This window comes from Petaurus breviceps, unplaced genomic scaffold (assembly GCF_028583685.1).
Source record: "Petaurus breviceps papuanus isolate PSGF00001 unplaced genomic scaffold, PetGlider_PUasm1.0 90721, whole genome shotgun sequence".
NCBI lineage: Eukaryota > Metazoa > Chordata > Mammalia > Diprotodontia > Petauridae > Petaurus > Petaurus breviceps.
The window spans coordinates 1234466-1246520 of NW_027187322.1; the positions used below are offsets into that span (position 1 = coordinate 1234466).

At 54.2% G+C, this 12055-nt stretch overlaps 1 protein-coding gene across 2 annotated transcripts in view; it reads right to left on the reverse strand.

Annotated features, from left to right (window-relative positions):
- MACROD1 (mono-ADP ribosylhydrolase 1) overlaps positions 1–12055 on the reverse strand; it is a 195337-nt gene that overhangs the window by 25283 nt on the left and 157999 nt on the right. The gene's annotated exons all lie outside the window — the stretch shown is intronic.

Sequence of the window (12055 nt, forward strand, 5' to 3'; positions counted from 1 at the left end):
CCTCAGAACAGGGGACGGCAGGGCTGGGAGGGCCTCAGAACAGGGGATGGCAGGGCTGGGAGGGCCTCAGTTTCCTCATCCATGAAGTGATGAGGCCGGCCCCAGTGGCCCTGAGGTCCTTTCCAGCCCTAGGTCTGTGTGGGCCTCTGATGTCCAGATCCTTGCGCCTTCATGTACGTGGACATTTTCTCCTGGGCAGAATCCAGTATTGGGGTCCAGCTACCCCAAACCCTATGAGGTTTCAGGGGATCCCAGACCTCAGAGCCTCAGAAGCCTCTGGTCCTCGTCCTTCATTTGCCAGATGGGGAAACTTGGCTAAGAGAAGACACTTGCTAAGGGTCACAGAAGTCAAGAGGACGTGGTGAGGATGGGCCAGGATTCAAACCCAGACCCTTGGACTTCTGACTTCAGTGCTTTCCCCTTTGGCTGTTTTCTAAGCCCCTCCAGAGCTCAGAAGCTCAGTTTGGGGGCTCCCGTGTTCAGCAGGGACATACTCAATGCTGAAAACCTTAAATGATTCTGTTTAGCCAAGGGGGGAAATCTGACCCACAGTCCTCACTCCCGGCTGGCCGGGTCAATCCAGAGGACGCCAAGCTCACCTTCTTACACTCCTGCTGTCCACACGGTCCTTGGCTCTGAGATGTTGGCCTTCTGGAGGCATCCATCTCCAGACTCCAGGCCTTTACACTGGCTGGTCACCACACCTGGCTGCTCTCCCTCCTCACCTCCGCCCCCAGTTTCCTTGGCTTCCATCAACAATCAGCCCAAAGCCCACTTTCTTCTGAGGGAGGCCCCTCCTGGACCAGGCCCCCACTGCTAGTGCCTCCAGCCCCCACCCCGCCCCGCTAGTCTGCTCCTTGTGGCCGTGCTTGGGAACTCTGCGGGGAGGCACCCCGCCCCTGCCTCTCATTGTGTCCCCAGCACTGAACACACTGTCTGGCACACAGCAGGCACTTAATAAATGCTCCTCTGAGTCCATCCACTTCATCTCACAGAGGAGGAAACTGAGGCCCGCAGAGACGAAGCAGGCTGGCCCAGGGCTACAGCTGGACTCTGAGGCTGGATCTGCACTTCTCCATCTTTCCCTCCTCGTTCCCACCCTCCCTGTCTCTCTCTGTATCTTCCCTCCATCTCTGTCTGTCTCTCTCCCTCCATCTCTCTCTGTATCTCTCCCTCCATCTCCCTCTCTGTATCTCTCCCTCCATCTCTCTCTCTGTCTCTCCCCCTTCATCTCTGTGCCTGTATCTCCCCACCTCTCCCTCTGTACCCACATACACCCCATAGTTCTGCCTGATTTGGGCCACGCTGCCCTGTATGTGGCCTCAGAAAGGCCTCCGGCAGGGGGCCGGGTCTAGAGAGTCAGGAAGCCTGGGTCCCCCAGCTGTTCGGTCCTGGCTGTGTGACCCCAAGAAGGCCGCTTCACTCCCTGGTGCTCTGGGCAAACTTATAGGACTGCCTCTTGCCTCAGTCTCCCCACCTATTAAAACGACAGAGTCGAGCTACACGTGGAGGCCCTGGCCCGCTCTGAACCTACCAGCTCCTGCCACCGTCCCAGTGGTCGGAGCGGCCCTCCCTACCACCGCCACCCCGTCCATTCCTCAGGGTGCACATAAGGCCTGAGCTCACTTCTGTCTCTCAGACCCCCAGTTCAGCCCTCCCCCCCTCCAGCTGCTTGTCCAGAACCAGGGCAGTGGGGAGAGGAAGGCCCAGGGACCTAGCTGGACACTCAGGACGCTGAGGCCCGGTGACCTCTGGAAGGAGACTAACCCCCCCGCCCGCCACAGTGGGCTGAGCCGCCCACGGCCTGTCCAGCCGTCCCTTCTCCTCCAGAAATGCTGCCGTGGTGGTTCGCTGATGAGGGAATAAATCCTTCTCAGGCCGGCCTGCGTGTGGGTGTTTGTGGGGAGTGCCTGGCACCAAGGTGCCCTGTGCTGGGGAGGAAGAGAGGGGGAGCCCAGTGACCCAAGGAAATCGCTGAGACAGGTTAGCGGAGGAGGAGAGCAGCCCAGGTGTGGGGAGGGCAGGCCACCCTCTGCTGTGAGGCACCGGGACTGGGGAGTAACCCAGCCCACGTATTCTGGACCAGATCCTCCCGGCCCAGCATCCTGATGAGGGCCACCCTTCAGAGGCTGACCTTGGAAACTAGATGCTAATTGGGATGAGGCCAGATGGTCACAGCTCAGATCGTGTCTGGAATTGGCAACTGAGAGCCCTCAGTTTGTAATCAGAGGGCCCGGGTTCAAATCCTGGATCTGCTCCTCACTGTGTGACTTGGGGCCTAGGGGCCTATGGGGTCCTTCCCAGCTTGGACACTAAGCACTCTGCACCCACAGCACTGGGCTCCCAGAGACTCGGAGGAAGGAGGGCCTTCCTCCAATCTGTACTTAGACCTAAAGCCCCTTGACAACGTCCGAGCCTCTGCACTGAAGCCGACAAAGAGGGAGAGGCTGCCAGCTCCTGAGGAGGGCCGCTCCACTGCAGGACAGCACTGATTCTCAAAGACAGCCATCCCCCTTCTTATGTCTAGGCCTGACATCCCCAGTGCCTTCAGTCTTATGTCATGAGCTCCAGGCTCCTATCAACCTGTCCATTCTCCTGATGCTCTCCCGCTGGTCCGTCAGCAGGGCGAGAAGCATTTATTAAGTGCCTCCTGTATGCCAAGCACCAGTGATACAAAAAAGGCTAAATCAGCCCCGCCCCCGAAGAGCCCACAGACTCCCGGGGGAGACAGCAGCTGGTGCCAAGGTAAGCTGGGAAGGCCCAAACAGGAAGAGGGATCAGGAAAAGCTCCCTGCGGAAAGGGAGACTAGCTGGGCCCTGAACCAAGTCAGAAAGGGTAGGAGTGCCTGAAACTGTTTGCTGATTGACTCATTGAGGAGCCTGGAGCCCTGGGCATCTCTGGGCGACTGCTGAAGGAATCGTTGCCGGGTGGTCTCCCCTCCCCTCTCTGTGCTTTCAAAGGTGATGGTTTGAGCCCACCTAGAACACTGACATTTTCTGCAGTGAATTTCGTGTTTCTGCCCCTCCTTCTGGCCTTGTCTGGATTCCGGGGCCCGGCCTCAAGGAGAAAGGAGAGAAAGCCTCCATAAACACTGTGTTAGTATCTTTACATGTCATCATAATGGCCCTCGTCCTAGCGTGGGGTTCCAGGAGCCTTCTGTCACTGGCTGTTAGTGGAGGGATGTGGTCAGTTAGCCGATGGTCACCACAGAGGGAGGGATTGCCCTGGTTCTGAGGGCAAGAGATGGGAAACCAGGACAGAGCTCCAGAGGGGCTGAGATGGGGGGCAAGGAGGTGGGAAGAGGGTAGGGGGAGTCACAACCCAGGAAAGGAGGCCCAAATATGCCCCCCCCCCACTGCATGGGTGAATGACAATGACCCCAGCCTGACAAGGTCATTGCTGAACCCCAATTCCCCTGACATAAGATCCATGTGATGGGATTCTGAGCCAACCTTATCTAGCCCATGGACAGGTTTCAGGATGGCCCAGTCCCTGCCCTCTTTGTGGGTGGGGGGTGGTTATCAAACGCCAAAGCCTGGCAAGGGTCCGGATCTGGCTTATTCCCAGCTCCACCTGAGCCCACCCAAGGCCAGATCTGTTCTCCCTCAGCTCCTGTGGGAACAGGGCAGGAAGGCCCTTTTCTGTCTGGACCCCAGGCCCAAACTGCTCTGCTCCTGGCCACTCTCACAGGAGGATTCTGAGTGAAGAAAGCCTCTTAAGGCACAGGAGACCTGGAGACCAAACGGACAGTGGCTGCCCTACGGACGCTTACATCTCCCTGAGGATCCGCCACATGGGCCCAGTCCTGCCTACTTGCTACCGGGTGCCTTGCCTCCTAGAGCCAGCCCAGATGAGGGGGTCATAACTTCTGCTGGTGTCAGGCCCCTCTGGTAGTCAGTGAAGCCAAGAGACCCTTCTAGAATAAGCCTTCTAAATACTTGAAGGAAAGGCTGAATTTCAGCTAGAAGTGTGAAAATGAAGATGTAATTTTTTTATCCCCCTCTAAGGTCACAGATCCACTGAAATTTATCCATGGATCTCCAAGATTAGGAAACCCTGGACTAGATAAGGTTTCTGTTCAAAATCCCATCATGTTCTGATCTGGTCTGACCATAGAATGGACAGAGGTCAAGTGACTTGCCCAGGGTCACACAGCAAGGCAGAGGCAGGGGCTAGGATTAGAACCCAGGGCTCTTGTGCCTTGAGAATTCTGTGCATTGAAGTCCCTCCTTCTCAGGCACCTGGGTCTGCATTCAGCTCTGGTTTTGAGGCTTAAGAACCGACATTTTCTCTAAACCCCTAAGGTTTTTTCTGATGCTCACCACCCCCTCCCTGGTCCCCTTAAATGGCTCAGTACTCACTGGCTGGCTCTCATCTCCTGGCCTAGATTGTGCCTTCTCAGTAGAACATTAGCATCTGGAAAACCTCATTACCCAGTGAGGACTCCGCCCCAGCCAGACTGGGTCCCCGTATGGGTTCTACAGAGAGGTTTGGGTTTATTTGGGGGGCGGGGCCGTGGGGGGATGCTGGGACACACATTGGACAGCTGGAGGCATGAAGCTGAGGCCTTGTCATCGGGTAACATCAGAAGGAAGGCCTCTCAGAGAGGCAAGAGGAAACAAACCAGGTAGGGACAGTTCCTCGGCGCTGGGTGGGGCCTTCGAGGCCAAGAGGGGCCCTTCAGGCTTTTGAGAGGGCCATTCTAGTGCATGGGCAGGCTTCAGAAGATGAAGGGCCCTGAAGGCTGCCGAAAGAAGGACTAGAAGGCAGGCCCAAGGCCTGAGTGAGGAAGAGAAGGGCAGACCGGACTGAGCGCCAGGACAGCGATGCTTGTACTTCCTACCTCCCATAACACGGCTGGCTGTTAGGGAGAGAGTGCTTTGGGACCTTACGTGACTACAGAAACGGCAGGGACTAATCATTAAAATCGTGTGTATGGGTATATGCATAAGAATGTATACACACACAATAATGTTTGTTTTGTTCAATTGTGTCTGACTCTTTGGGACCCAATGGACTGTGTGTGGGCTTTTCTTGGCAAGGACACTTCAGTGTTTTGACATTTCCTTCTCTGGTAAATTAAGTCAGAGGTTAAGTGACTTGCCCAAGGTCACACAGCTAGTATGTATCTGAGGCTGTATTTGAACTCAGGCCTTCCTGACTCCAGGCCATCCACTGAGCCATCCAGCCACTCTGTGTGTGTGTGTGTGTGTGAGATAATAAATACCATGTATCCCTATCTGCCAGTTATAATTACAATTTATTATTAGAGATAGGGCCTGAAGTTGTGACTTCATTGCCACAGGAACTCCCAGGTGAGGTAAGTCTCTTTACTAATGCAGGTCAGCACCTTTTTTGTAAGTTATCATCAGAATTTCCTAGAGTAATGACTTGCCCAGACTCCCACTGCCAGTATATGTCAGAGGAGGGGCTCAGGCGCCCAGGTCTTCACTGCTTTCCAGACAGCTTTCTACCCTTTACACCACACTGCATTCCTTACAATGTTAAGGCAAAAATCTTTTATTGTTACCATCATGATCTATTCCAATGATTACATAATGCCCAATACTCCCATGGCCCCGGGATCTCACTGATATAGATAGTGCCTTCCCACCTGGTGTGTCTCTGGTCCATGCCCTCCACAGAGGATGCACCCCATCCACACATGCTGGAAGCCTTTCCCTAGGTCTCTCCACAGGTTGTGGTGCCAGGAGAGCACTCAGCTGCCCATCTGTCACCCCTCACTCTTCCCACGTGACCAAGCAGCCCACCTCTTTTCCTGATTGACCATTTCTTCAAGGTCATCCCTTCTGTATTCAAAGAACCCAAAGGTTCCCAGGAAGCAGCAGCAGTCAGAGCACCTGGGTGCTTTCTCCGGCCAATCTCATCCTCACTACAGCTGGGGAGCTCAGTGCTACGATCCCCAGCCTCATGCTACCCCTGGGAGAACCGAGGCTCCCAAGGGCCAGTGACCAGCCCAGGCTGGGAAGGATCAGGACCCGGCTCTCACCCAAGGCTGGGTCTGTACAAAGGGCAATCCAAGTGCTGGGGGAGAGCCCATCCCTGCTGGCTGTCAGGACGGTGAGGGGGCTCACTCCACAGGGGGTGCAGAGCTCCAGGCTGCTACGGCCAAAGCTTCCCAAAGAGGATTTGGTCCAATCTCAGATTAAAGCTGCGGCAGGCTCTGTGGCTGGCCCCTAGCAGCTCCTGACCTTGGCGGCCAGAGGCTAGCCATTCACTGAGCTCAGTCACGCCTGGCAGAGATGGCCAGGCGACGAGTGGGAAAGAGAACAGCATTTCTGAGGGCTGGGGAGCCTGCTGGTAGACATCTCCGACATTGGCCCAAACGCACCTTGGTTGACACCCTCAGCACCACCTGTCAAGACAGCTGGGGAGGCAGAGCAGAGCCGTGGGAAAGATGTCAAAGAACCCCAGGTCTCAGTTTCCCCATCTGTAAAATAAGGCACTTATGCAGCTGCAGAGGAGGAGCTTACTACAAGCCACAATAAGAGGATGCAGGGAAGCACCCAGGGACACGAAGGCCCGTATATGTGTCCGTCCGTCCACTGGGATTCTTCCCTCCCAGACCGCCAGATCCATCTTCCCAAGGTACAGGTCTGAAAATGGCACCTGCCTCACTCTGAAGCCATTCATGGCTCCCCACTGGCCAGGGAATAAATTCCTGCCTCCTTGGCTTGAGTTAAATCTTTTCCCAATTGGATTCTGGCCAAACGAGATGATTTCAGGTTCTCCTCCCCAGCTTTCCCACCTCCATACCTTTGCTATTCTCTATGCCCCTCTCCCAGGCCTTGGTCCTTGCCTGTGGATATCGAACCCAACCTTCAAGGCCTCTGTACACCCATCATGACAAGGGAAGGGAGCCCAGGGATGGCATAGATCAAAGACAGACCATACCTCTTGCCTGCTTGTCCATAGAAAGCCCCCCAGGTCCTCAGGGAAGCTCCCTGCCAGCTGGACCAGTTCCCTGGCCTCCAAGTCGTTGGGAAAAGGAGAGGACCCTTGGACAACCCATGGGGAGGGTCTCTGGTGAGGTGGGAAGGGGAACAGACTCTCGACTGGGTCACCCTTTGGGGTCTTAAGAACTGAAGGGGCATCTCATTGTACAAAAGGAGAAATTGAGGCCCAGCTAGGGAACACAATCCATTCAGACCCAAGTGTGGCTTCCCTGCTCCCAACCAGGCCATAGCAAGGACCCAAGAGAGGAAGGAGGCAGCACCATCCTCTTTGTAGAGACATACCAACACTTATTAAGCGCCTACTGCGTGCCAGGCTCCGAGCTAGGCCCAAGTGAATGACTCCCTACTACCTAAAGGACGAAAGACGCCGCCCTGGCTTTGGAAGCCCAAGCCTGAACTGAACCTTCCCTCCGTGATCCAGCCAGCCCCTTGGCTGCTCACACACAGCGCGGCATCGGCTTCCCTCTGGGATATGCTGTGCTCGGTCCAGCTGGGAGACTTCCTCACCCACCTGAGCACCACCTTCTACATGGCCCCCTTCTGATCCCGACCATGGGAGTGCCCTGTGCCCACCATGCCTCATCTGGCAGTTAGCCTGGTTGTCCTGATTCTGTGTACGCACACACACATACACATACACACTCACACACACACTCACACACATATACACACATACAAACTCACATTCAGATACACACTCACACACATACACTTACACATACACACATACATATACACATGCACTCACACACATACACACACTCATACACATACATACTCTCACTAATACATACACTCACACACATACACTCTCACATACACATACACACAAACACAATATATATACAAACTAATATACAGACACACTCATACAACGCATTCACCCACATACACACACTCACAGTAACACACACATACACAGTCACACTCACTAACAGACACACACATACACCCACACAATGCACACACACATACACACTCACACACATCCACACACTCACACACATGCACACTCTCACACACACACACACACACACACACACACACACCACATCCACGGTCTTTCCCCCAGCAGAACACAAGCTCTCTGAGGCCAGGGAGGGTGGCTGCACTTTGTCTGAGAGCAGAGGCTGCTTGCCCTGTTTCTGTATTCATGGTGCCTGAAGCCAGGCCTGGCGTACAGTTGGTGCCTAATAAATGGCAAGCAGCTGCCTGCACAGATGTGAGCCCCCATCTGAGACGGTCATAATGCAGAGGACAGAGGAGCATTCCTGCAGTGGGATGTGGTCAAAAGGGTCCTTGGTTGCGACCTGGGCAAGGCCTGTGTGAGCCTCAGAGCCCTCAGCCGCCACTGGCCTGGCCGACTCTGGGGTGGCTGCCGGGCAGCCACCCTCCAGGGGCCATCGTTCTCTCCCTTGCTGGTGCTCCCTGGGAGAGGCGGCGGGTGGCAGCCCAGCGGGGGGAGCGGCAGCCCAGTGTGGGGAGCAGCCCAGCAGGGGGGAGGCAGCCCAGAGCGGGGGAGGCCCGGCTCGCTGGCCCTGCCCGAGGCTGAGGCTGCTGCCGGGCACGCCATTGGTATGCAGAGCCACTGCCCGGGATCCTTCCAAGCCCCGTCTTTATGCTCCGACGCCTGTTTTAAGAATCCCTCCTTGGCACCGGGCGTTGCAGTTGCCAGGCAACCACCTCACAGACATCCTCCCTCAACGGCCCAGCCCCTCCCTGCCTCCCTCCCCAGTTCCCTGCTTCCCTCCCCTCTGGCTGCTGCTTTATGGCCGGCCTCAGATCCATTGTATCTGTCACCAGCAGGCTCCAGCCCCCTCCCCCAGCCCTCCCAGCTCACTCCACCTGTGCCCCCCCCCCGTGGGTGCACGGCTTGTGGGCCTCTGGCCTAGGGCTCCAGCATCCCCAAAGCCCAAGATGTGAGGGCCCTGGCTCTTTAAGGACACACACCCATCAGGCTCCCTGGGGAGGGGGGCCCTGAGGACCGCCAGGCTGGGGAGTGCACCTGCTTCCATGCCAGCCTTGCCCTCCTGCCCAGATTATGGCTTCTTATCAGAGACAGGGGCTGTCAACTGGTCAGTTTTTCACCAGCAGGGGAGCAGCTCTTCTGGATCGAGAAGGGGAAAACCAGAGGTGGGGGGGGGGGGCAGGCAGCACATCTCAAGTCGGGCAGCCGGATTTCTAAAAGAAATGAGAGAGAGACACAGAGAGACAGAGACAGAGAGGAGAGACAGAGATTCAGAGAGAGACAGAGACTCAAAAAGAGAGACACAGAGAGGATAGAGAGACAGAGGGGAGAGAGAAACAGAGACAGGGACACAGAGAGAGAGATAGAGAGAGAGGGAGAGGGAGAGGAGAGAGGGGAGAGAGAGAGATGGAGAGAGGAAGGTGGGTGAGGGAGGGGCAGGGGGTGGCTGCTTCCTAACCTTTCAAGCCAGAGGGAACCTGGGAGAACATCCAGGTCATGCCTTTCTTCCCTCAGATGAGAAAGCCAGTGTCTCCAGAGGGCAAACACCTTCCCTAAAGTCATGCAGACAGCAGGGAAATCAGGAGTTCAAATCCCATGGGTCTCCAAACCAGGCGTGGCTGCCGTGGGACCTGGGCCAGGGACCCCGCCATTTCCTGAAGGTTGACATCAAGGAATGGATGGATCTCAGATGGCCTGTTTGGATTTCTGGCTGGGATGCTGGTGCCCCCACCATGGCAGTGCCAGCACTTGGGGGCAGGGAACACAAAGGGCAGGAATGCAGGCCACTTCCAGCCCTTTCTGTAACTGGGTCTATTTTTAATACCAGAGAACACCACTCTCTGAAGCTCTTTGAGAGAAGTCGTCACACATGTCCCAGGGCAGGCTCACACCCTCCCAGTGGACAGCAAACCTGGGGCTGGAATTAATAAACCTCGTGCAGGTCCCACCAAGGCCTTTGTTTGCATACTAAGAGCCTTTGAGGTTGTATTTATTTTATCTAAAAGGCGGGTGCACAACATCTCTAGTCCCATAGAAGAGAAATATCTGTGTTTGTCTAGAGGTGGAGAAAGCCATTTCCATGGCCCCAGACCAAGTCTCTCCCGGCCTGCCCTAGATGCTAGAGCTAGACCCAGCTTCCCCAGGGTCCCTTCAGCTATGGGTGGGCTCAGGCATCACTAAACCCCCCAGGGATTTCACCACTTATTTTCCAGGGGATGGATTCTGACAAGAGAATGAGGGGCCTGGTAGGATGTAAGGATATAAAAGGGGAGGAAGGATGTTCTAAAAAAGGATGGGGGAAGGAATCTTCAGTGTGGTATAATGGAAAGGACCCCAGATTTAGAAACAGAGGCCTTGGGTTCTGATCTGTTTCTGTCTCTTATGACTTATAAGGCCTTGGGTCCAACATAGTTAGACATCTAATAGAGAAGATTGTAAAGAACTAAATAGGAGCTCAAAACATCAGTTACAGTGCAGTGGGCCAAAAGTCCCCTTGGATGCCTGATCATAGCACAAGCTTGGGAGTGACCAGTGTCCTTGAAGGCTGCGCCCCAGCAGTTTCTACTAGGCTGAAAAGGACTGAAGCACTCTCCTGGCAAGAGGCCATGCCTGCTGGCCTAGAGTGAGCTTCCCTAGGTATGGGAAGGCTCGTTATCTGGAGGTTGGCTGATGAGCAATGAATCTGTTGGCTATCACAACCCAATGAACAAAGAACAATCCAAAATGGCCCTCGGTCCTGTCCAGCTCCCCTGTGCTTCTACCTGGAGAAAGATAGAAGACCCATCTGTCAACACACATTAACTGCTGGTACACTAAGTGGGATGTTCTTGGCCAATGACCAATGAGTTGACATTATCGGAGGCACCAGACCATGTCTGTATTGACGTTCTCCCAATAAATGAAGTCAGAAGCTACAAGGAGAATGCAGTCAGACAGACAGAAGACAAATAAAGGAGTTGGTAGGGTTGGTTTCATCATGGACCCAAAGATGAGAAATCCTTGGCTGGTTTACATTACAGGGATTGGGATGAGAAGAAGAGGGGTTATGAGCTCTTATGGGCCACTCGTAGTGGCCTAGGACAGAGACAGAGAAATTCTATGGAGAGGCTGACCAGATGGTCACACAAGATGGCGGACATTACACATGTCTCAGAATTTGAGGGCTGAAGATGGCCCTGGAGGCCACTGAATCCAAGCCATTCCTGAGGGGGGAAATCAGCTACATGAGAACCCTGACAAGCTAGGTGACTCTGAGGGGCAGTCTGAAGACCCCAAAAAAGAAGGGACTCACTCCCTCTACTCTGGAACATCTCCAACTATCTGGAAATGTGTCCTGACATCAGCCTAAACCTTCCTCTTGACAACTTCTACCTTCTTTTATACACAGCCCTTCAAATACTTGAAGACAGCCAAGCTGTGCCCCCTGAGCCCTATCTTCTCCAGGCTGAATATCCCCTCATTATTCTAACTGGTGATGTCACATCATGAACTCATGGGCCCCAATAAGTGAGGACATTAAGACAATGGGTGGAGTGCACTTTAACACAAAGGAGGCAAACTGATGTCTGACATAAGAAAAGTTTCTGGATCAACTGTCTATCTTCATCAAGTCATGACAGCAAATTATAAAAATCAGTGCTGAATTGGAAGAAAGCACCCTGCAATTCCAACAGCTGCTGCATAAGCTGGCTGCCAATGGCCCTGAGTGGGGAACAGATAAAAGACAAGACATTGATCAGGATCATCATGATTTCCTGCTTAACTCTGACATGTAAATGATCACCACAATGTAGATGTTTTTAAAAAGGTCCATTTATGTGACGCTTTTAAGGTTTGCAAAGCATTTTATTCATGCTATCTCATCTGATTCTCACAGTCATTCCGTGAGGAAGGTGCTATTATTATTTACAGACGGGACACAGAAAGGTTGCGTGACTTGTCCAGCAACACCCAAACAGGAAGGATCTGAGGCTGGATTTGAACTCAGGTCTTCCTGACTCCAAATCCTATGCTCTGTCCATTGTACTACCTAAAACAGAACCACCCCAGTTAGCAGGAACATGAGAGAGAGACAGAGAGAGAGAGAGAGAGAGAGAGAGAGAGAGAGAG